The sequence below is a fragment of the Excalfactoria chinensis genome, chromosome 6, assembly GCF_039878825.1.
Source record: "Excalfactoria chinensis isolate bCotChi1 chromosome 6, bCotChi1.hap2, whole genome shotgun sequence".
Taxonomy (NCBI): Eukaryota; Metazoa; Chordata; class Aves; order Galliformes; family Phasianidae; genus Excalfactoria; species Excalfactoria chinensis.
Genome location: NC_092830.1, coordinates 16044191 through 16070545, shown reverse-complemented (window position 1 = coordinate 16070545; position 26355 = coordinate 16044191). Strand labels below are relative to the sequence as shown.

The window sequence follows — 26355 nt, the reverse complement described above, 5'->3', positions numbered from 1 at the left end:
TTTTTTTAAACTTTTTTTTTTTTTTTTGTAATAAATCTAATATTTCTAAATATTGTCACAGTTATAATTTCAGTGATGAGATTATAACATCACACATGCGGAGTAACAGAATAACTAATAACCATTTTTGTTTTTTTTTTTGGTGGGGGGGGAATTTTATTCAAGAAACTAATTTTTTTATTTTTTTTTTTTTTTCATATGTGTATGGGAAACTGTTGATCACAGCCTGAACCTCTGATTAACCACCTGAGGCAAGCAATGAGACAGCTGCAGAAGCACAGGTGAAGGTAATTCAGCTGTGCTACCGCAAGGAGCCAAGCTCCACCCCTCCCAGATTTCATTTAAGAGCTGACTACCACTAATGTAGAATTTCTTTCTCTGGAGATTGTTCCTTTGTGGAATTTACTGCAAACCTTCAGCACTGGTGAGTGTTTTCCATTTATCGTAGATTTTCTTTCTATCATGATAATCTTTCATACGAAACATCCATTTAACCTCTGTTTACCTATTGACTGTGTAACCATGCAATTGTATAACTGCACAATATGGGACATTTTCAAACAAGTCAAATAAGCTCTTATAAGCACCAAAATGTAATGGATATGGCACTACAATCCTTAAAGTCCTCAGGATTTTTAAGTAGTGACTGACTAGAATGAAGTCTCCAAGTACCTAATGCAAAACAGTTACACTGTCCCCTGAATATCCATGGCTTGAAGTGTAGAATAGATCATGTTTTTCGTCTTGAATGGTGGTTCTTGTGTATTAGCACTGCAAAACAGGCTCCTTCTCTGCAATCTAACTGCAGAAATACTAGGGAACCTGTGCTAGTTTGCACCTCCCACAGATTTGATCCTGTATTCTTCTAGCTTAAATATTCTTCTCCTTTGTTACCTCAACTTCTCTTATAAATAACTTGGGGGGAAAAAAAAAGTTTCCTGGAAATACAAGAGCCTGAGCAATACCACTTTGCATACTTGTTGTACAAAATTATTCTTTTCACGCTGATACAGAAACAATTGGGTGATGCAGGAGTGGAGTAGATGCATAGTTTACAGTGTGAGATTAATACCAGGTATTTCCACTTTGGAAAACACACCAAAAAAATCTTACTGTTTTAGGAATAACAATGAGGTCATGATCTTTTTGTTGTTTTTATTTCCAAAGAATGTTCGTTATCATTATTAGTTGCAGGGCTGGTAAATCTTGGGAATGGATGTGAAGTTTAAAGATTTATCATGTCACAAAAAGAAATTGCTGCTGTGGTTTTCTTTTAGTCATTTCTAACACAAATTATCAGTACCTTTTTTCTATCTTATGTGTCAGGAAGGGAAGTCATTAACTTATTACTTCAGAGTGTTATGTTAGGATCTATCTGTAGTTTACCTATTAGTGACTAGCAAAGGACCCAGAAATGTAAGAGGGGACAGGTACGAGCATATCTATCTAGGCAGGAACAATGGATTTGAGCTAATAACCTACACAAAGGAAGAGCTTACTCAGGCTTTATCGAAAGGGAAAGGGTATGAACTTCAAGTCCTTTACCTGAACATTTTTGCCTTCTTTCTTCCTGCTTTATACTGCCTTCAAATTCAGGGACTGATTCACTCCAAAATGAAGTCAGAACAAAAGATCAACATACTGACCTTGCGCAACTAGACAGAACCCTTGTAGGAGGTTTAATTTAGACTCCGAAGCTTCTCTGTCATGTCTTGGTAGTGTACTAGTCTTTTCTGAAAGGTCTACATGTGTTGGTTTTTTTCTGTAACCCAGAAGGATGGAGCAGCATCTGTTGCTTGTCTCTGCTCTTTAGTCTCCTGATTACTGCCTAGATGAGATTTCCATAGCAGCAAGTTAGCACTGTAATATTTTTCTAAGGGATATCTTAACTGCTCTTCCAGCACTTGGTTAAGTTGCTGGATTAATTATACCAGGCCCTTGTAAAAGTAAGCTCTGCTACTTTTTTTTCTTTTTCTTTGTGTGTATGTGTGCATGTGAAAAATGAATGTTAACAAGTATTTTTTTCTGTGATTCCACATTGCTGAATGTATACAATGCAGATGTCAGCCTTAATGACATCTCTTCCTAGAACAATCAATATCTCTCACTTTGAATTGGCCAAGATCAGTATGTTCATAGACTTTCACGCTTTAATTCTAGAAAGCATCTTGACCTGCTATTTTTCATTTCATTTAATTATGATCAGCCATAAACTTAATCATATTACCATTGTATTCTCCTTCATGATAGTATTACATACTCTGATTGTACTCTCATATCATGTGCAGGTTTTCTTAGTTTAAAATAAAGCATATTTTGATAAATGCAGCTGCTTCACACTGTCAGAAATAAATCTATCTCAATTTTGCTTGGCTGGTGTGGCTTTTTTTTTTTTCTTTTTTTCTTTTTTTTTTTTTCCCCCCCCATTTGTTCTTTTTAGTCATTCACAAGTTGTTTAGAAGGTATCTAAAACTTCTTTCTGTGTTGGTGGCTGTAAGCCAAGTTTGCATTGCTGCCTGGTATTAGATCTCTTCAGTTTCCTTCCTGTAGTGCCTTTTGTTAATATAAACATAAATTTTCAGGTGAACTGGTAAGTCAGAATCTAGTGAAGCTGCATATGGATGTCCAATGGGGATATAAATGTTTAAGCATGTGTTTGTGGCAGGCAAATCTCTTGAGCATGTACATGCAGGAGATGTGCTTTTGACCCTGTAGTTTGGAATTTCCCTCCTTCCATGAGCTGTATTTCAGGTCTGTTTTGCTAGCTATTTCATATTTACTGTGTTTCTGCGCAGATCCAAGTGGCTATGTAAGCCCTTTAGTTTTCTCTTTATAGTGAGAAATCTTGGCACTCTCCCCTTGTTATTTGACCCAAAAGAGGTTCTGAGCTAGAATGTACTTTACTCTCTGGTAGTGACCCACTGCCTTACTGCTGAAGTAACTAAAATCAGCAGTGGATCAACATTTTTCCTGATTTCTGTTCTTCAACCAAGTACTTGCTAGAATTCAGGAGCTGCTCCAGAATATCCTTAACAGAGAGATTTTTCTTTAGATGAGGATATCACATCAGTTCCTCCCATTCTTTCTGCATTTTGCTTTTGAGTGCCACATTTTACAAATCCAGCTAAGTGATTTTATCAAAGCAATATGCTCTTCCTGAGCTCTTGAAAGCATTCAGACAGCTGGCTCAGCCACAGCTTTGCCCAGACTTGTCTTTCTCTGGCAATTCCAAGGAACACACTGACTATCAGGACATTCGTGTCTATCCAGAAATACCTCTCTGATGCCTTTCCCTGATCTCCAGTCTGTATTACTGCCATACTAATGTTGCTCAGCATTGTTAGGATCTACCCAACACTACCTGGACTTCCATCTGGCTTCCACTGGGAGACAGTCTATGATCATGGGGCATGGCAGATGTGTATGCTTGTGCTATTTCAAATGCATATTGAAGTGTCTCCTTGGACATCTGTGGGACAAGTGTCCTTTAAGAACTGAAGCCCCATCACACACTTCAACTTTTGATCGGGGTCCAGGCTATTTCCATGGATCTTGGGGTTCTCAAGAAGCTTCTAGCTCTGTTTTCAACAAAAGCTTTTACAGGGATTGTGCTCAATTACAAGTCATTTTTGCAAGTGTTTCTCAGGTGTAAGCTTATTAGGGCACATACTTATCTTACAGTAATGAACAATCCAGGACTTAAGTAAGGAGAAGCTGTGTTAGATATGAATAGAGAAGAAGATCAGCCACTGATTTTGAGAGTAATCTGATTTGCTTTTTTGTTGGTTTCTGTTTGTTTCTTTGTTTTTATGGTACCATATTGTTCCATGAAGATGTTTTAGTCTCCACGTTTCTTTACCATTGTGCAAGCTGAGTATATGTTGCACTCAGACCCTAGGGTGAGATCATCTGAAATTTCTACTTTCTTTGCCAGTTGATGAGGTGTGCAATAGATCATTAGGAAAGTACTGAAAGCAGGGATTACTACCTATCACCTTTATCATAGAACCAAGCTCAACAAAGAAATACCATCAGTAAGTTGAGGCTCTGCTAGTTCTCCTGGCTCCATGTAATATAGAGAACCTAAGTAAATTTTCAATTATCTTTGCCTGTAGCTTGCCTGGAATCTGTGTGCATGAGATATGGGTTTGAGAGCAGAGCTGGTTTTACATTTGGATGCAAAAATGGGAGAGTTCTAGGGATAGATACTAAAAAAATTGCTTTATTTAATGTCTGCTTGCATGCTCCATCTCTTATCAAAATCAATGTGTTGCAATATAAGAACATCTCCTTTCCCTTTCTTTCCTGAGTTTTGAAGAGCAAAAGAAAAACAAAAACAAACAAACAAAAAAAAGAAAAAAAACAGAAGAACTGATAAATATTAAGGAGATTTAAAAAAAAAAAAGGGGGGGAGAGGGGCGGCAGGGGATTTTAACTCAAAGACTCTCATTGTTCAAAACCCCTCAGAGAAAGAGAGTGGCCTGCAACTCTTGACGAGGCAAAAAGCAGGTAGCAGCTTAATAAAAGCGTAACCTACTTATGCACAAGAAAAAGGTACTCTGAGAGCAAATATTCCTGGGAGAATTCCTACAAGTTCAACTAAATAGTCTGACATATATTTTATAGTGGTGATTTATAAATAGACTATGCCTTTAAGGCAGGCATTATCTTAGATATACCTTTCATTTTTTTTTCTATTAAATAATTTTTTTTACTACTGACAAATATTCAAGATACAACTCCTGTGTTTTATAAAATAAATTTAAAAAAAGATTAGAACATAATCAGAACAGTCAAGATAAAAAGCCTTTGACTTTCTGTAATCCCCTCTTCTATGATCTCAGAGAAGCAAAATGATTTTCTTTAGTTTCTCTACAAGAAAGATTGTATTACTTTCATCTAACATTCACACTACTTAAATATTTCTACAAAGACAGTGGATGTAGAAAGTTTGGAGGTCTTGGATTCAGTTTGAAAATATTGTGAAGTCTATGTGGCTAATGTGACAAATGGCTCCAGTCTGTATTTGCAGTAACAAGGATATCGTAATGGTATGTTGACTCCATGAGGAAGAGATAGGATTACTCAGAAAAGCTGTATTTCAGTTTCAGCTTTGTTATTTACTTAAACTTTGTTTCAATATCTACATAGAAGAATAAGGTTTTTGCTTTTTCATCTTTTAAAATGCATGAGTATATTCTTTAGGAAAGGAATACTTAAAATGTTTGAAATACTATATTTCACTTCCTTGTCTGGTACAACTAGCACAATGGGGAGAAGATTCTGGGACATGGTTTTTCCTTTGTCTGTAAACTATCGTTGCCAGTAGCTCATAGTTCATTGTGTCGTTCCTTGACTTAATCATTTGTATTTATCTCAAAGAGGAGGGATGCTTTCTTAAATCCTGAATTATTTTTTCTTGAGATTTCTTTTGGGGGAATTGTTGCTAAATGCAACATCCTAACCGACAGTTTTGCACTTAATCTCTTGTCTCCATACCAAAACCAGTGATCTCTGAACAGGGACTGTCAGAGGTTTCTGGAAAATCAAAAAGGACAGTGGCCAGTATGTGTTCCTTGTTTTCTCTAGCAGTGATGAATGGAAAGAAAACTTCCCTCTGTGTTAGCAAAGTGTGGCCCCACGTTCAATCTCAGTTGATGACAAAGTGATGGCTTTCGAGGAATTCTTCTATTCAGATTTGCAAAATCATTCCCAGTAATTTTCCTGCTCTTCTTATCTCGCTTGCCTGTAACAGAATTGATGTGCTCTTTGTTTGCCTTTCCTTTTTGAGTAGGTGTTCTGTGCTTGCCACTTCACAGTTGTACAGGGTCTGTTCTGAAATTATCAACATTTATAGCACACATTTAAATTAATGTTCTTAAATATGCCCACAAAATCTGTTGCTACTCCCCAAATGAATCTTTTTTCATTAAACTACACATTGCCACATAAGTACTCATTGCATTCAGAGCAAATAAACAAATAGATTTAAAAAAAAAATAAAAAAATTGCAAATATGGTCCATGAAGAGTTTGAGAATTTTTAAGCACATGTTTTTTTTTAATTTTATGGGATGTGTGTGACCAACATCTTGGTGTACTTTATGGTCCGTTATGATGCAGAGGACACTCAATGTTACAGATACAGAAAGGATCCTCTAAATTAAAATCTCCCTCTTTTGAAAGTGGATTTGGGTTTTTGTAGTGGTAATCTTGAATGTTGGGTTTTGGTTTTTTTTTTTTATGTTCTGATTCCAAAAAATGTTCTTTTGCAGGGAATAAAACCACAGTAATTAGCATGTAGGAACATTTCTCTGGCAACACATAAATGAACAGCTACAAAGGATGTTTTTAATGTATGTTTCTATTCAAACGGCTTGTCAGATTCCACACCCTATCCTAAAGTACAATGATTAAAGATTTTCAAAAGATTTTGACTCTGTATACTTCATGAAGTGTCTGATAACCAACCTACTACCTTACTGTATTGGATGTTTTCACCAAAAATATTTATTGGTTCGATCACCATTGAAAACTCCTTTGGTGTAGAAAGCAGAGTGGATAAATAAGTTGGTCAGTGTTTTCTTCAGACATACTTAGCATTTCCACTTGTTGACTACTCCAGAGTTACTGCTGGCAACACTGGTTTCCCCTTGATCTAATAAGTGCAGCATTTCCAAACTGATTCTATCAGTCATTTTGATTGTAATATTTTTAAACATTCCAAAAAATCCTGGCTGGTAGAAACATCTATCATGCATCGCTTTTGTATGCAAAGAAAAAGAACAAGTATATTCACTGATTAAGATGATCACCGAATAATTCTGTGTGTCCTTTGAAAATCCCTTCCTTTCCTTTTGCCATATTATACCTGTATTTTAACATCAAGTTTATTTGCAAAATCCCAAAGGAATCACTCTAAAAGAAACATTTATGGTTACATTGAATTTAGTGACTTTTATAAGTATATTATTTTTTTTCTTCTCTCTCCTCTCCTTTTTCAGTGGTTCTGTCAGCTTTCTTATCTTTTAGACTCTGGTTCCCTTAGGACAGAAGAGTCAGATGAGCACAGTCTATCTTTCTCAGACAGATAAAGTATATCCCTTTTTCAGCATCTGGGAGGAGCCTCATATTTCAAAGTGTGCCTAAAAAGGAGTGATGAAAAGTGCACAACTGAATTTCTGACTTAGGCCTTCTGGTTCAAAATTTAACTTCCACAGTCTGAATAAGCTTCTGGAATGCTGAGGTTTATCATTTCATTTCAGTCTGTGACAGAGAGATCAAGCTGTGGAGTTCAAGTCCCAGTCTGTGATCTGGTCTTGAGCGCCTGGAGAGCTCAGAGCAAGGTTTTGATCAGGCTCTTCTGCTCTGGTCGAACATCACATGAGCTGAAACGTAGAAGCAGGACTCAATCAAGGCTACCAGATCAATGGAATGTACCATGGGATAGCACAGAAGTAATTTAAGCTGTCTTTTTCTCTTTTTTGTCCCCTCCCTTGTTCTCTCTGTCTGGTTTTCAAAACTGGCATGAACCTTTAAAAAGGCAGTCTGAGTTTCTGGTTTGTTGCAAAGCTTTGAAACCAGGCAAATTTCCGAGGGTTTGTGGTTTCGTTCCAAATATTTCATAAAGCTCCCTTCCGTGTTTTACAGGGAACAAAATCACAAATCTGGCTACTTATTGAAATTGTAACTACTTCATTCACCTATTGAATACAGTATATTCACCATTTGCAGGCAGCAAATGAATACCTTAGCAGATGGGAATTTATATTGTTTCCATGGTTACAATAATAAATACAATTTTGATCTGCTTAGAGTAGCTCTTGTTTTTCAAAAGGATCTTTAAATTACTTGCATTTTCCAGTGGATTTAAAACTTTTTTTTTTTTTAATGCTGATAATCTAAAAGCTCTATTTTATAACAACAGTTTATGGTAGATACTACAGTTATTGCGAGACAATTTGATTTTGTGTTTCTCTAAAGCACATAATTAGTGAGATGAATTAAAATAATGTTTTGTTCTGTGCTTACCCTAACCACTGCTATCCAAAATACACCCAAATGATGAAACAAGCAGTAGAAACCTGTGGTTGCAGACTCAAATTTTACTTTTCTTATTTATGGGATTTGCAGAAATGAAGTAATCCCAGAAACTAATTGAATACTGAGAACAGTTGATGAAAAATCAGCAGGTTCATTTTGGAAAGAAAAAAAGTTCATTTGCGGCCTCTTTGAGGCAATGGCTTTGTTTTACCTGAGAAAATATTGTCTGAAGCAGTAAAATCATGTTTGTTCACAAAACCACAGTTTCAGAACTTATAAGAAAAAGTAGTACATCAACATTTTTCAAACTTTCCTAAACGGCATTCTTGAAATCATTATAGCACATTTTGGTACCCAGCTGACCTGAACGTAAACTTCTTTTGAATGTATCTGTTCTGTGATCAAACTCTTTGCAATGGCCATTTTCATGGAAATGAATTATTTCAAAATTTCTCTTAGTAAAGAGTTTAAAGAATCTCTCTTTGCAAAGCAAGCAAAAACTTGTGCTTCATAAATGTGTCTTCTCCTTCGAATCAAATGGAGATGCTGTTGTTGTGTACGCTGCAGCAGCCAGTTTGGGAAGGAATTTTGTTTTCTGTGGTAAATAAATACTGTATCCATCTGAAATGAGAACAGACAGCTTTAGAAGGGAGAATTTCATGAGCAGCACTGAATTATGGCAGTTCAGGAAGGTACTGACACTCTTGGGAACAGCTGTGTTTAATGGCTGGACACGGGCAGGCAGCGCTCTGAGCAAGGCTCTCAAGACCTGTTAGCTTTCCATTTCATTAAACTGAATCTCAGCTTTGTTTTTTAAATTCAGTTTTTTTAAGTTTTCTCTCTGCTCCTCTGTGAAGAGCTGTTTGGGCATCTTTTTATCAGAAACTTGGCAAGATTTGAGGGCCGGGATCTGGAGACACAGAGATGGAGAGCTGCTGCTAGATCACTATCCTACTGAGACAGCCTGGTCTGATGTATCGCTCATGAATGACTCAGTAATTACTCCACTGGGTTGCTTCCTCAGACTCAGGATTCAAATCACGCTGCCTGAATGTATGGCAAAACAGGATTTAGAAATGCTGTCTAGTGTGTATGCAGACCCACTGCAACTCACCAGAAAAACAGCCAGCCAGAGCAAAGAATCCCAGAGGGAGTCTGTCAGGATTGAGGCACTGACCAGGCTCTGGGCTCATATATCAGCTGAAGGACTGCAGAGAGAAGCAGCATGTCTCAAGGCTCCTCTTTGTTTTGTAAAGATTAGTAACTCCCCAGTGTTCTCTTCAGTGTAAAGATAACTGTGCTTAAGAAATTACTCAGCTTCCCTTGTTTTCCCAGACTGTCTTCCACATTGATTTTGAATGATCTATTCAAACAAGACATAAAATTCAGAGGGTATGTACCTTAAGCAGCCAGCTACTGGAAGGAAGGAAGCTCTCACTGCTAACTGAGGCAGAGGTGTTCTCCTGGAGCTCTGTCCTAGTTCTAGCTGTGGAGCACTGGCATTCCAGCATGGTGCTTCCCTCGGGATAGAAATATTTACTCCCCAGAAGAGGCATATGCCAAATCCTGTCACCTGCTGTGTGTGAATGATGCCCAGAAATAGGATGGAAATCTCTGCTAGTGGACTGTGGGCCTGTGAATCAGCCATGAGTCACAGCCTCAAGCTGCAAAAACAAATCTTGCAGTAAAGGACTCAGCAGTGCAGTGTGAAAGCAGGTTAAAAGCTTTGTTCTTTACATACATACATTCTGTCTATCAACAGCATCTATACAAGAGCCATTAGTGCTGATTTCAAGCAGAGAAAGAAGAATCAGAATTCCTGGATGCAATAGGCTCAAACATTATAACAAAAGTTAACTGCAATTACCATCTTAGCAACACTTTTCTGAGCCCTTGTGACTTAGGGAGTCTGAGGCAAATGTTCTTATTCATTCTTCTTAGAGTCTGTTGTTTCACTTAGTATTATGATTCCTGAGAACTAGTGCTCTTCTAAATAATTACCATCTTCCTTGAAAGGCTGTAGCCTTCAAAGTGACTTTGGCATTCACTTGACTCAGAGCCTTCTATTGTAGCATAGAAGTGGCCAAATGTGAGTGATTCTACTTGTAGTCAACAGCTGGTGAACTTCTCTTGTTTAACATAGGTAATTTTATTAGAAAATCATCTGCGTTGTGCTGATTAGCATGAAAATTTGTGGAAAGCATGTTAACATCTTGAACATAGGAAGCAAATTCCAAAGGTACTGAGTGCCACTTAACATGAAAAGTTGTTGCTAATCCTTGACTACTAGGTAATGATTTTAAACATAATCTCAATTACACTTATATACTGTTTATTATTATTATTTTCGGTATTGTTACTTATATGCATTCTGTTTATACTTTGTGTCTTTTCCAAGTGATGGCTTACATTTCCAAAAACAAACAAACAAAAAAAACCCAACCAAAACCCAAAAACATGGTTTTCCACAGGGCTTAGGGTTTGTAGTGGGCTGTAAACAAGGGCTTAACAATGTTTTGTACTGATAGTTTGGGCTTTGAGGGGTAAAATACAAGTCTTTTGTGCCTAATCTTTATGCTGTCTAAATATGGATGGAAAACCAATGGGAATGCATAGACATTAACTTAGGTTGACCATGTGATGGGCTTGTGTCATTTTTTCCACTGAGCATGGCCCAAGCATAAATTGTCTCCTTATTTCATTTTCTAATGTCTCCTTAGCTGACGAAAATACTTTAAAATACTAAATCTTGTTGACCTTGATTACATAGACTGGTGAAGAGAGATGAAGAGGACAGTGGACCTCTGTGCTGTGGAACGTGAAGGATTTGGTACACTTGCTCAAAGATTTTTCCTGAACTGTTGCAGTCCTCTGCATTATAGTGTCAACATCTGTAAATTATTGCAGCTGCAATTCATGGGGGAGTAGGTGCTGATGGATCAGTCCTAAGCTGCAAATCAGAAGCCAGTTTTCCGTAGTAAGAATCAAATAGGGTTGGAACTGTACTTCATTCAGCTTTGACATTAATGTTTTAATTTCTAATACCATCCAAATAGCATCCTTATTTGTAAATTCTATGTAAACTCTAATGACATAAAGAAATTCTCCTAATTTTCACCATTAAAATTTATTAATTGCTTTGATTTGAAAGAAAAACTAAAGATTATTTTCTGGAGTTACTTATGTCTCAAATATGAGTAGCTCTCTTACAATTATTTTCACTTTCTGTTATACTTCCTGGGACGTATCTTTTCCCTTTGTTATGTAGGATTCAGATCAGGGGTAGATATGGATAGTTTCAAAAGATGGGTTTCCAGTGTTTCAGTATGTACCAAAAAAAGAAAAATAGGTGAAAGAAGCAAAACCTGAAAACTCAGAAAGTTGTACCTTAGTGACAGATTCTCCTTTCCCTTCTTTATGGGGTGAGGGTGGAGGGTACTCTGAACAATGTGAGGTCCCTATGTGGAAAGTATATGTTCATTTTGTTCAGACCTGTGATGTTTAGTTGTGCACCTATCAACATTCCTACAAGATATTCCAGTAATGCCATTTTGGTTGCGAATCTTGAAGTGGGTGGTTGTGACTCTCCCTGTTCTGAACAGAACCCAGAGCAGTCATATCAGCATTAGGTAATGACACCCTCAAGCTGACAGGCTTCCAAAACCGTTTTTGTCTCACAAATGGTACAAATCCTTATAATTGATTTGGATTGTGGGGCTGGCAATACAGCACTGAGTAGCAATTAATGCTAACATTTTAGTTTCATTTCATTCTGTCAGATACACTTGACATTCTTTTTATGTGTGAGATTGTCAAGTTTAAAGCTGTGTGTCTCGTTATATGTCTATTTGTCACCTCCCTTCAGATCACTGCCACAAACGATACAGATAAAGCTTCCCCTCCCCTTAATTCTTTTAGCTCACTGGTTTTGCAAGAGGAATTTGTAAAATATGTGCCTATATATTACTGTATATCAGATTAGTTATAAAGGCTGTTCATTTATTTAATGAATGTACATTCTGTTTGAAGAAGATCAGACAGGTGACCTAGGATGCTCTACATGGCTGCAGTTTTAGGGCTGCTGGGTAGACCCTGCGATCATTTGGTCACTGTGAAAATACTCATTATTTTCTTGACATAACATTACTGAATCTCTAGCAAGTCTTTACAACTTGTGGGGAAAAAAAAATGTTCATGGCCTATTCATGTGTTGTCTTTGTTATTTTTGACTGTGCTGGGAATTTTTATGCATATGGTAAAAATTCTGTGCTTGCTCTTATCTTATATGCATCAAGTTAAGGATATATAAGTATTAGACAGGACATGACAGTTTCAAAGAATACTTGAAAGAAAAACCCATGACATGACAAGTAATGTAAGAGAGCCTGAACGAGAAGGGTTCATGAAAAGCCTTAACAAGTGTGTGAATCCCAGAAGTCTAGTTCTCTGTCTCTGCATAACAGGGGCTTGCACAGAAGCTGAAAGGCAACTAATTGGGTAAATCTTATTTCTTTGTCAATAGAAAATTGACAGATTCATGGATGCAAGTCCAACACAAAGCAGTGTAATTGCTTTAGCAAGGAATTTCTACAGTCTCAGTGGAGGCTGGGGATCTGCCAGCAGAAGGTTCTCCTTTTTCAGTGTTCTAGGCCCCCTTTGCACAAGACTTTATAAAGAAGGCCAACAGAAGAGCAGTCATGGGCTGGGAAGCCTTTTCTCACAGTGCTTTTTCCTCTGAGCTAACACTCTATCATGCTGGTGAGTCTGGAGCTAAGGGGCTTGTTGAGCAAATTATTCAAAGAGAGGTGCTTGAACACTGGAGAAAGAAGCTATGAATATTTTCTAAGAGGTGTCCACCTCAGTTTTTAGAAATTGAATGGTTAACCATGTATTCAACTGTGAGGCTCAGTCAGAATTAATATTGAGTTTTCTGATGCCTTTCTTCTTTGTTCTGTTTGTCCACCCATCCTTCCACCAGTTAAGAACTGGTAAACTAACTCCCTCCCTCTCCCCCCCCCCAAAACAAAACAAACAAAAACTAAATTCAAAATCTGTAATGGTTAATGAAATTTAAAAACTAACACATTTTGCTGCATTGGCAAGGCAGTTTCAGTCTTGCATTAGTTAAAAACTCTGTTTCCTCAAGACAGGTCATTTATTTGAGCTTTCATCCCAGCCTGGTTTGTTCCAACTTGCTTTTCACAGTCTTAAAAATAAATAAAATTCCTCTTACTGCCACCAAATATCTGGTTCTTCCATGTAGTATCACTAAAGAGAGGCTACAGTTGCAGAGGTCATTGCATTTGAGGTTTGGATTGTATTTTTGCCAGGGTTGTTTGTGCGGTGTCTTGGAGAAAGGCAGTTGGTGTCACAGCTTTATTTTGACTTCTTAAACTATACCATGCACCATGACTGAGTTTTTGCAAACATATACAGACTGAGAGAGGAAAATGAATTAATATATTATTACATAATTTTAAAGTCTCTCTAATCTCTTTCCTTTGTAGGCAAGTGTAGCAATTTTGCAAAATCCCAGCTGAGTTTAATCATGTTAGAAGGAGTCTAATGAAAGCTTTATTTCCTGATATTAAATCATATTTCACTTTAAAAAAATTCCCCGCAAAAATATTATTAAATAACAATGTGATTCAACAGTTTCAAGTTTAGCATATTCTTTCTTTATAGCATGCAGTAGTACCTGCTTGCAGAACTACTTCAATACAAAACAGATAACAAATGTTCCCAACTTCAGTATGTATACGTAGTTTTATCTATATGTAAATATTATTATAGATGTACAAATGCTGATGTCATAAGCTTACATGTGTGTCATAGTGCATTACTCTTATAGCACATTTATTTTAAAAGCAATGTACTTTTTCTAGATGATCTCCTGCTAACATTTATCAGTTTTATTATTTTAATGATTCGTACTTTTTTCTGTGATGTGCAATTTGGTGCATAGAATGTTATGGATTCAACAGTTTTATTAATTTGAGAGGTTTCCACTGAGCAATAAAATAGTTCAGTATGACAAAGAAAGTATCATGAATAAATTGATTTGTCACCTATCAGATCTTGATTCAGTAGTGATATCATTATTGTTGTTATTTCCCTTCAATTATCTGCAATCTTGAAATGCTGCTTAACATCCCCATATCAATTGACAGAGGGGAAAAAAAATAACAACATAAATGTGACTAGGTTTCACAAATAAACCTTCAGATTATTGATTTTTCTTAATTCTTATTCCTTAAGGCACAGTCTTCCTTGACATAAACAAGATATCTGTCCAAATGTTTTAAGTGAGCTCAGTCTCTCAGTCAAATGACAGAAGAGATGTCAAATATTTTCAGTATTTGAATACATAAGTGTTATTTTGGAGGTCTGCATGCATCCAACAGGATAGGGTTTCTCTGTAAGACAGACTTCTTCATACCTTCCCATGCAAATAAGATCATGCAAGAATTGTACAAAATGCAAAGTGTTATTGCTGTGAGTATTTAGAAGTATATGAGTTTTTCGGCATACACAACTGGGATTTTCAAAGCAGTAAGTCTGCAGAAGTGATATAAAATTAAGATGCTCAGTTTTCACAGGTGTCTTCAAAGGCCCCCACATTGTCTAGCTTTACTCACATGTTTACCTCTGAAGTAGTTGTACAAAAGCTTACTCTTTTCTCACCCATTGTGAAAAGATAATTTAGGCAATCTTGCATTGTGCTCATATGGACCTGGAACACACATGAAACACATTGCCACAATGCGGCAATAGGACTTTGATTCCTTAAACACTTAATTTTTGAATTTAGAAATCATATATTGTGAGATGAAATGAATCATCCGGGCTTCTGATTTCCTGGGAGTCTGGGCATGCTGTGGAAGACCTTCCTAAAATAAAAGTAGCTAATAATACTGTATTAATTTTTTAATTTTTTTTTCTCTACACTGAATGTTGTATTTTAAGTAATATTAATTAGTGGAACTCCTGTAGGACTTCTTGAGTTTCTGGTGAAACAAATCCCAGAAATGATCATCAACATCTCTTACTTGTTTTGTATTGCAGTTGTGCCTGGAGGTTGGGTGCCAGCTCTGCTAGGCACTTGCCTGGTCATACAGAACGAGATTGTGGCTTCTTGTATGAATATTGGAATAGACACTGTATGAACATGGCTTTCAGACAGTTTAAAGATTGATATGCATTTGTACATTCATACCCAAATGGGCTTCACAGCACTACATTTTGAGTTCCTTTTATTGAAAGTCACTAATTAGTGTATTAAGTTCTATTTAGTCTGTAAGAGATCTCATTGTGAGACACCAAATGTTGATTTGTTGGCTTTGGATACCTGAACAAGTACCACATTCCCAAGTAAATCAACACAATTATTAATAATCTTGTAAGATTAAAAGCTCTATTTTTTGTTAGCCTGAATTAGCCAAATCCTAGTTTCTAAATTCTACCTCTCTGTAGTACATCTAATGTATACTTCATTCCGTTATCTTCCTTCTGAATGGTTTCCAGGGGTTTTCAGTGTCCTTTTTGAAATGCAGATACTTCACTGTATCTATGTTACATGCAGACTGCCATATGGAGTGTGATGGTTTTGCAATAGAAAAAAAAGTATGAGTAGATGGGATATATCCACTTCAGCCAGATTAGCAGAGAACTCAACCTGCTCAGCACTTGGCTTCTTCTTGTCTAGGCCTTTCTTTCATCTGGGAAGTTGGAGGAGACTGGTAACAATGGAGAGCCACAATCCTCCTGCAGGGATGTAACTTAGCAGCTTTTTTGACAGCCCTCTTATACCTGCGAGTATCGCAGGAGGTAGTAAAGAAAAAATAATTATCACAAATTGTGGTATCAATTTATTGACAATTTGCATTTTAATCTTTAATGCATTGAAAATGACTATAAGTAAATGAAATGTCTCTCATGCTAAACATGAGAAAGAAAGAATGAACTGTTCCTTGATTTTTCTGCATTTTTTGTGGTTAAGAAGCTGGGTGAAATTATTTAGGAACAAATCACTGTACCGCATCACAGTACATTTTATCAGACCAGTGGAATATATGACATTTGAAGTCAGGCAGGTGTATTCATGCCATTTTATTCTCTCTTTCTGGTCTTTGCTACCACATATTGTATGTGGTTACGTCAAATTATTCATGTGCACTAATTTTAGGTTTCATTCATGTGTTTGAAAGATGAAGAGACAGATTCAGACATAGGAAAAATGATAAAACTTGTAATAAATTCAACTTGAACGAATGTTCCTGTCTTCTACCTTGACTATTTCATTACCACTCTGACCTCTAATCACTAATAATGGTTTACACTATGTCTGGCATTAAAATTGTCCAATATATGCAAAGCATATATTTCAAATTAATTTTGTGGCAAGTAAGTATCTCTCTTACTCTGGGAGGAAGAGGCAGGGGGGTAAAAATATGCCTATGTTAGGGTAATATATTGGACAACTTTAAAACGAGTGAGTAAAATCAGGAAAATATAAAAGTGACCACAGGTTTTCTTACAATATCAAAACAAGCTCATAACCAAACAATGAATGTTCTTTTAAAGACTGATGATTGTTATCTAATTGTCTCTCTCTTTTTTTCTTTTTTCTTTTTCTTTTTTTCCATAAGAAAGGCTTTTCTCTGGTTACTATGTATGGATGACATAAAAGATGAATATATTTCTAGTATCTGTGATTATAAATGATCAGGTCAGATTCAGCTAGCAACGTACTTGATTCTTTTTATCTTTTTTTCCTTTGTGTGTGTTTTTTGCTAATTGTGTTTGTTACATGGCAAAACAAAGTGTTTTATTGTGAGAAAGAAGAAGGAACTTTTATTTCTGTGATCTGGTATCACTGTGTTTACTGCTACTTCAAAATAAGGCCAAGCATAAGACCAAATTCTATTATTCAGGAACCTGCTATCTTTGGTATGAAAATAAGCACTGGGGAGATTTTCCTTGTCATTGAACAAGCTGTTGGTTGCACAAGCTGTAGTGAACAAGATTTATGAGACCATGGAAGCCTTATGGATGCCGTGACTATCCTTTGTGTAAGGCTTCTAGTAGAACAGACCTTTCTATTGCCATCTTCATCCTGTGATTTATTAAAATTACCTGCTAAGTCCTCCTGCAAGTAGGAGTTGTCTGAAGCAGGCCAATCAGTTCACTCTTAGTTCCTTAATCAGTTTACTATTTCCACGGTCTGTTTTAAAGCCTGAGTTTTAAGAAGCATAGGTGCCATACCTTGCAAATATCCACAAACAAGTTCACATATGATCTTGGTCATTCAGCCCTCTTAAATGCACAAGGAAGTACAATAATAAAAAGCAACAAAGGAAAGATCTTCTAGGAAATGAGATATCCTTTTCTAAATATGAATTGCATGCAGACAGAAGTAAATAAATAAATAAATAAAAATGCATGAGGTAGCTTGGTCAGTACCTCAGGAGGCACAGTATCTTATTGCTCTCCCTTGCCGTAACCTCACTGTCAGGAAATATTGAATGGGAGATCTGAAAATTAAGTCCATTTCAAATCTCAAGATAAGATTTAATTGTGAAGGATAATAGTAGCACAAAAAAAAAAAAAAAAAAAAAAAAAAAAAAAAAACCACAAACATAGTAAGAGAAAACAATGTCAATTCATACTTTATTCACTTTGTGAAAATTTGTGGTAATTGACAACAGTGTCAAGGCAGTTTTGAACTCAGTTGTGTCTCTATGTAGCCAAATTAACTTGGAAAAATTACACCAATTTTAAAAGACAGCAGGATCAAAATCTCACCTTCAGTATTTATAACAATAAGTTCTAAGGAAAATCATTTCAAATTACTTCATCTTCGTTAATGAATTATTTCATTTGTTTTAAGTCATCAAAAATAATCTCTTTTCAGTTTTAAAAATCAAGATGAATTGGCTTTTTTTTTTTTTTAATTTAAGGCGTATATCATAGATCATAGAAACTGGTAAAAACAATTAAGATAGTAACTCAGAAAAAAGTAACCTCTTGTTTACTTAATCAGCTGTGGCATTCTTAGATTTTCAAGTTGTCCAATTTCTGCTTATTGAATCAAAATCTACTCCAGAGAAACTGAAGGAAACACTAACCAGCCCTTTGATATGAGCTGCAAGTATCAGGAGAGCTGTTTGCCTATAAACATGTCAGACTTCATTAGTGCTTATCCAGATCTTAAGGAAATCCTGGCTCATGTAATGGGAAGTGTCCAGGGTAAATTATCAGCTATCTACAGTAAACTATGACCTGCAGGGAAAAAAACATCTTTTCCGAAAGAAAAGAAAAATCACACCATCTAGCTTATTAAGCTTGCATTGATTTGTTGTGCAGGATTTATTTTTTCTTCTTTCTTTCTTTCTTCTATTTTCATTTCTTTCTTCTTTTTCCTTCTTCCTGCTTTTCCTTCTCATTATTTATTTATTAAATAGCGAATGGTACAACAGAACATTAAAACTTTCTAAGATAGATGCAAAATTACGCTCAACAGAACAAAAAACTTTTCTGAAGATATTAAGCTCAATATTATACAGAAAAACTGTGTGTAAGCACTCAAATCTACTTCTTTTAAAATTCTTGGAATGTTTTGCTTAAAAGCACTTTGATTTAAATATCACAAAAAACCAACATATTCTGCTTCCTACATCCTTTCCAACAAGACAGAGAAGTAGGTGATGTTTTTTTCCTTAACAACATTTTATTTGCTGAAGCCGTGGTTTTGGGATGACTCATCCCATTTGGTGAACTTACATTGGCCTTGCCAAAATAATTTGGCTTTTAAAAAATTCTGACGTTGAGAGCCACAAAACAGAGATGTAAGGAAGGATAATGATGTTATTCTCTCTCATTTAATATGTTACATGATGCATTCCTCTTCTAGATTTAGAGAAGTACACATAAAATTTTATAATTTGTTTGTTTGTAACTTTTCTTGGTATCTTTGTAGTGTGATTCATTCATGTGGATAGTTTTTTTTTTTGTTTTTTTTTTTTTAATGCAGTTCTTCTCCTAAATATCAAAATTGTCAAACTATTAGATTTTAAAGAGAAAGTATGTTCTTCATTTCTCTTCTCACTAGACAAATATTTTTTAAATCTCTGCATACTCTCAGTAAGATTGCAGGTGACACCAAGTTGGGGTAAGTGTTCATTTCCCTGAGAGTAGGAAAGCCCTACAGAGGGATCTGCACAGGCTGGATCACCGGGCTGAGGCCAATGGGATGAAATTCAATAAGATCAAGTGCCGGGTCCTGCACTCCAGCACTGCAGTGCTGTAGGCTTGGGGCACGGTGGATGGAAATTTGTGCAGAGGAAAAGAATCTCAGGGTGTTAGTCAGCACTTGGCTGAACATGAGCCAGCAGTGTGCCCAGGTAGCCAAGAAGGCCAGTGACATCCTGAATTGTGTCAAAAATAATGTAGCCAAAAGCAAGGAGATGCCCTTTGAGTACTGTGTTCAGTTTTGGGCTCTTCACTTCAAGAAGGGCCCTGGAGTGTGTTCAAAGAATTGCAGTGAAACTAATGAAGGATCTAGACTACGAGTCTTATGAAGTGCAGTTGAAAGAACTGGGATCATTTAGTCTGGAGAAGAGGCTCAGGAGACACCTTACTGCTCTCTACAACTACTTGAAAGGAGGACGTTGCAAGGCAGGTGTTGGCCTCTTCTCCCAGGTAACTAGAGATAGGATGAGAGGGAATGGCTTTAAGTTGCTCTAGAGGAGGTTCAGGTTGGATTTGGAGAAAAATCTCTTCTCGGAAAGAGTGGCGAGGCACTGAAACAGTCTGTGCAGTGAGTTGATGGAGTCACTGTCCCTGGAGGTTTTCAAGGAAAAGGTAGATTTGGCACTTAAGGACATGGGAATGATAGGTGGCTGGGTGGATTAGATGATCTCAGTGTTTTTTTGCAACCTTAATGATTCTATGATTCTGTTCTGTGCATCTTCAGGTGTGCTTGGGGATGTGCAAGCCAGAGGTCAGCCAATGTCATCATCACTGTGTGACAAATGCACTCCTGAGATGTAAGGCAAGCAGTATTTGTCTATGATCCTTGTCATGATATCATGGTATATTTACCCTGGTGGATGATAGCTTTTGGTGTCCTCCACTGTAGAGTGAGTAAGAGTCACTGCTGATTTTTCAGTGAGGCAAAGAAGATAGTGTCAACATCATTAATCATGGGGACTTATCTTGCAGCAGGAGCCCATCAACCTGTGACAAGTTCCTATTCCATGGACATTAAACTCCTAAATTCTGATTGTAATGGAGAGAAACAAGAAGCAGAGGAGCTTCATAATCACTTTTTTCCTTAAGTAGATGAAATTTCCTAGTAGTTGCTTTTGCCTCTACTATTTCTATAGACCCCCAAAACAAGTTTGAATCACAATCAGTTTCAACTGCACCCCAATCCCTTTGGCAAATATTAATTCCCTTCTGCCTCTTTCTGCTGGAGTTTGCTCATTAACATGCACTCTGTTATTTATTTGTTCACCAACATGAACCTGGGATCAGAGTGTTTCTTAGCATAATTACTTCAAGAGCATACAGCTTTGTTCTTAGGTTGATTTGATAGAAACAGTGGCTAATGCTTTTACAAGATTTTTTTTTCCTTGCTCTAGATAATGTGTTTAACTCAGCTGACAAAGCAGAAAAGGTTTAAACCACTTAAAAAATATTTTGATCTGTTTATGCACTTTGAACAAAATAACCAGAATTCAATCATTTAAGATCAGATACGTGCTTCCTGCCCAAGAATTAATCTTATTGACTTATTAGTGACTGTAAAGAAGTATAAAGAATAAAATAATTTGGGCATAGCCTAGGGGATTTTCTACTTTTCTACCACAAGAGATGGAACTGGTCACATTCCTAGAACTTGTCAAGATTTTTCATATCTTAAGTAAAAAATTCCAAGACATATTGAGCAAACCCAAATCTCCCAAACATCTCTGTGGACAAGAACATGGTAGAAGTGCCCAGGACCTGGGAAACAAGTCAGGTATGATATCTGACACTCTCCTGTTTTGGAGATAAATAGCACTCCCTCTGGGAGTCACACTTGCCAAAAGCTGCCCCAGCCTCTAATTGTTTCCTTGATGTGTGTAAAGAAGGGTAAAAAAATAAAACTTTGGGGTTTGTGGCATCTCTGACTGGAACCAACTACTAGAGATGCATCCTCTGAGACACTGAATCATTGGTTTTTACCTCGAGGCACTAAAGCCCCGAATACTCTGACATTGTTCAAGTATAATACAAATACAAAAAGTATCTGTTTTGTCACCAGAGCAGTCCTGCATGCGTAGATATTAAAACTAAAACAGATTGTGCAAACAGTTCAAGGAGCTTTGTTTGTAAGTTCCCATTCATAAAAATACCTCTTATTGGAGGTCTAAACAGAAGGTTAGACCATATCCAGAGCTTTCAAGGAAAATCCACTGTGACAGGAGTAATTTTGTCACTATATCTGGATGTGGATATCAGTGTTGTCTTTTATTGATGTTTGGACATATTAGCCCAATAATAATATCATACAAGATGTAGATGTGAATTTAGTATGTGGCACAGGGGATCTCTAACCCTATCTGGAGCTTGTGGGGTTAGAGAGGTAATAACATCACCATATTTTAGTGAGGAGACATGCAGGCTGATGGTGGTGACAGGCATCTAGGAGGCTGGGGATGGTGACCTGCCCACAGAGAGCTTCATCAGAATGCAAAGGTCTTTTAGGAACTTACCCTGCAACCATGGGCCCCTGATGAGAGGAGGGCAGGAGCTGGGACAGGGGCTGCTTCTGGCAGCCTGTCTGATGGAAAGGCAAGCAATTTGGAAGGAGAGATTGTGACAGGGTGTCAAGCCAGTAATCCCTTTGATTCTGTCTATCAATCAGTTCCCAAAACAATGTATTTACATTTCTAAAAATGCAGAAGTGACTGGGGTGCTTTTGGGCCAGGGAGGAAGAAAAGGCGAGCTGTATTCCTCTGCCTCTCTGTAATTCCAGCCTTCTTTCACAGCCATAAATCTTCCTCAGAAGGCTTTGAAAGTCTTTTTGAGCATTAAAAGCTTGGGTGGTCAGGGTCAGGTGAGTTCCTTCCTCCCTCCTTCCCCAGACAATGAGTGCTTTTAAGAGGCCTACCCTTCTAGTTAGATTTCCTTATCTGTCCTTTTTATATTCCTCTTCCCCACAGGAAACAAAGCAGTGCATACAACAGACTAGGGACTGTATAATTCCTAATGCAGATTTAAAAGAGAAAAATCTTTCTTTTCTTGCATGTTCCCAGAAGATAGGATCAGTATCCAGTGAACCCAGGTAGACATAGATGCAATCATGACTGCATGTTACAGTGTTGCCTTCCAAGGCACACCTGAGAATGCATTGCATAGAAAACCAGCACCAATAAATAGGTTCTGAAAGAATAAACGTTCTGATCCTAAAGTACAGAAGATCTTTCCTGAGCCATATTCAGGTGCTGTTCCACTCACATGAAGTTTATACTACTTACAATAGGCATGTGACAATTCTGCTTTACCCACGTGTGTCCAATTTTGAATACCTGCTTTGATCTGTGAATGAATAGCACATGCTGTTGCAGATAATAGGACACGTTATGCATTTTGGTAGGCAGTTGCTTGAAAACAATGTTTTGTTCCTACAATGATTTTAAAGCTACAGGACGATGCTCTGAGCAGGAATAGTATCTTCCTTTCCTGTTGGTTACATTAAAAATCTCTTATGTGCCTCTGTAAGAATGCTGCAGACGGCTGTGTTTCTCAAAGATTAAACTGCTTTCTGCAGCACATACATCACATTAATTCCTTTGACTTTTAAAGTTTTTATCTCCCTATTATTGTCTTATATCGACAAAATGTCTGTACCTTTGAAAATGAAGGTCTGATTATTAGGACCCTTCCAAGTCAGGTCTTGTCCATATTACAAAATGGGAACAAGGTTTAATCACAATTACCTGCCAAACTGAATGTGATTTGCTCTGATCTACAGTGACAGGTCAGTTACGGTCATCGTTATGTCACATCTCAATGCAACAAAATTTCATAATGAAAGCAAGTCCTTGAATAGTGAGTTTCTGCAAAAAGGGTGCACCACTGGTTTTGTATGTGGAACTGTGTGTACTGGAAGACACAGAAAGAGTTGTTCAAGCCATACTTTACTGCTAAATGACCTGTTAGAGGCTTCATTATCAGTGAACAGTTTTTAGGAGAGCTGTTCCTTCAGTGGGGTCTAGGAAGCTGAGGCCTTTATAATTGCAGTAAGTATTCTCAAAAGGAAACTTCCTGAAACCACATGTATTTCTGGTCCTCTCAGAATAGACATCACGTTTTTAATGTGAGCTGGGACAGTGCCAGAGTTACCTGTTTGCAAGATTAATTCATAACTCTACAGAGAGTCTTACCTTGTAAATTTAAACTGAGTTGAGGATTGGATCCTAAATTCCATTTGTTTCAGCAAGACTTTGGATCTAAATAACCGTATGCATTTCAGAATTTTAGCATTTGATAATTTGACTTATTGAAAAAGCTGTAGCTATTCAGCTGTAGTTTGCATTTGAATTCATTCATTTAATGAAACTATAAGAACAGGGTGAATATTTACAAAGTTGGAGTTCCCTATGGTACTATGATTCTATGATGATTCTATGGTACAGATTCTTGGAAGAAGGTAAATATGGATAGATCATATTCAGCACCTCCTGAAAATTTACTGCTTCCAGCAGAGCACAGAGGAACAGTAACACCCAAATTGTCATTTTGGAATGGGAATAGGATGCTGAGTAAGAAAAAAGTAGGATACAGTTAAGCAGTTGGACTAGAAAAACTTACCACATATTGTCTGTTTCTATTTGCTCTTGTTCACATTTAGGTCTTTTCTATAACCCAGCTGCATAAAAAACATCCTGTCAGGCTCAATTCCTGCTGATCCACTAGGTTTGGTCTAATTACCTGTATTTATTAAAAGCCACTTTAAAAAAAACAAAACAAAACAAAAACAAAAACAAACAAACAAACAACAACAAAAAAAAAACTATTCAAAAATGCTTGAAATGTAGTCTGCCTTTAAATAAGACTGATTCTGGTAACTATTTCAAGTCCTGAACAGTGTTTGAGTATGATTTATTCCTGAGATTGAAGCCAAGCACTTGATTTGCTGATTAGCAACTCAAGCAGGAATAACAAATCCAGGTCAATACTGTGATACGATCTATTAGTATAAGCGTTCTGACTTGCACAAAGCTTAGCCTTGACCTGTTTGGTAGCTAGTGGTACATGAAAGCATGCAGCCAAGATCCACCTCATTTCCAGCACAGTGGCCATGGCCAAGAGCTGCTGCTGTACCACATGAAGAGCCCAAGTTCCCATCTCCTGACCTTTTGAGCCACCTTTACCTCTGCCTTGTTCCACCTTGCCCTGCAACTGCTGCAGTGCAGCTGCTCTCAGCTCAGGATGCTCACAGCAACCAGTGGCTACATTCCCACCACAAACTCTGCCAGCAGTTCCCTTTCTAGCATTCTCTGGGAAAATAGTTATGTCCTACTGTGTTGTTGGTTCCTTTTTAATGACTCTAATATTTGCAAGGGAATGGAGAAAGATGCTTCTGCTCTGGGTGTATGGAAACTACAGAATGCTTAGGATATACGCTGGGAAAAGAAATCCTGGTGCTATGCTGATGGTGGGAAGAAATTGATAATGAGCTCGTTCTTGGATTGGAGAATTTTCTCTGATCCAAATACAAGCAAGGCTATGTGGGAAGAATCAATGAATAATTAGATTTGCTTGTGGTTTTCCTGTTTTCTTTTCCCTTGATTATTTTTATTTACCCCTTTGAATTTATGAAAGTTGAATGCAAAGCCTGACTAATGTATTTCTCTGTCATTCACAGCAAAACAGTAGGAAACAATGTTGCATGTATTGGATAAAGAATAACTGCAGCAGCTCTTAAATGCTCATGTCAGACTAGTAAATGAACCAAGATAAAAGCCATGCTGCATTGATGAAAATAAAACTCACCCACTTTCTAGTGTCTCTTTCACATAGGTCAGAGTTAAGATTCACCACTCACAGGTAATGTATTGAAACGTGTTAGGATTTGCGTTGAATATAGACAAGTATGGACTTCAGCCCAGCAAGAAACTCCCAAAGTGATTTTTCAGAACATGTTAAAACCAAATGCGGTGTTGCAGTGAGAATTTGGTTGGCTTCAGTGCCCCTGGCCCTGATGTTGTTGAAACCGTTTTTAAACATGTCAGGGAATACTGTACAAAGAATTACAGAATCATAGAGGAAGGGACCTCTGGAGATTGCTGAGTCCAACCCCCCTATTAAAGCAGGTTCCTTGGATAGGTGACACAGGAAAGCATCCAGGTGGGTTTTGAATATCTCCAGAGGAGATTCCTCAACCTCTCAGGGCATCCTGTTCCTGTGCTCTATTCCTGTCTCTTGTCCTGGTCCTCTTTCATCCGTTACTTACCCTCCAGTTTCAAGTGTGTGAATTGTCACCAGCATCTCTGAGTATAAAAAAAAGCCCTTCTAGTTTCTACTGCTTGCAGTTTCTTTAGTCTGCACAGGCAAGTTACTTCTCCCTCAAAAACCCTGCCACAAATTGCACAGACAGTCAGCTGAGGTGATTCTAGGAAGTGTTATCTGTCCTTGCTGTCCACCTCTCCAACACTGGAGAATATATTCCCCTTTTCTGCAGTAATGTGAAGAAATACCTCTATTCTACTAGAAATAAGAAACAGTGATTTTTAAAAGTCTCTTTTATGGCTATTTAATAGTAATCTATAAGCAAATTTACTAAGCAGCAATGCTGTCTTTCCTAATGGCAGTGTCTTCTAAACCATCCTGCTGCAGAGGAAGGCTTTCATTCAGCAGCTCCCAGAGGAACTGCAATCCCAAAAGATATGTGCTTCATCCAAAGAGGTAGGTTTCTATTGCATTTCCTCATGAACAGTATGAGTGCCTGAAGACCCATTTTCCAAGGCTCTTCAAGGTCTTCCAGGAAGAAAGCATTCTCTTCAATTATTTTTAAAACTGCTATCCAAACATGATAATCTATAAAAGCCTCTTCATCCTGAAAATTCATATATTGAATTCTGAAGAATAACCTTTTTACAAGTATTTACTTCAACTTTCATATTAGTACTTGTATGGGAAATTGGTAATCACAGCCTGAACCTCTGATTAATCAGCTAAGGCAGGTGTTGGGTCAGCTGTGGGAGCACAGGTGACAGTAATTTAGCTGTGCTCCTGGAAGGGGTGGAGCTTAACTCCACCT

At 37.2% G+C, this 26355-nt stretch overlaps 1 long non-coding RNA gene across 1 annotated transcript; it reads left to right on the top strand.

Annotated features, from left to right (window-relative positions):
* Positions 1–384: 384 nt before the first annotated feature.
* Positions 385–26001, top strand: LOC140254476 (uncharacterized). Its single transcript, XR_011904229.1, has 3 exons — positions 385–424; positions 20017–20094; positions 25907–26001. It is a non-coding gene; the product is annotated as an uncharacterized lncRNA (long non-coding RNA).
* The last annotated feature ends 354 nt before the right edge of the window (positions 26002–26355 follow it).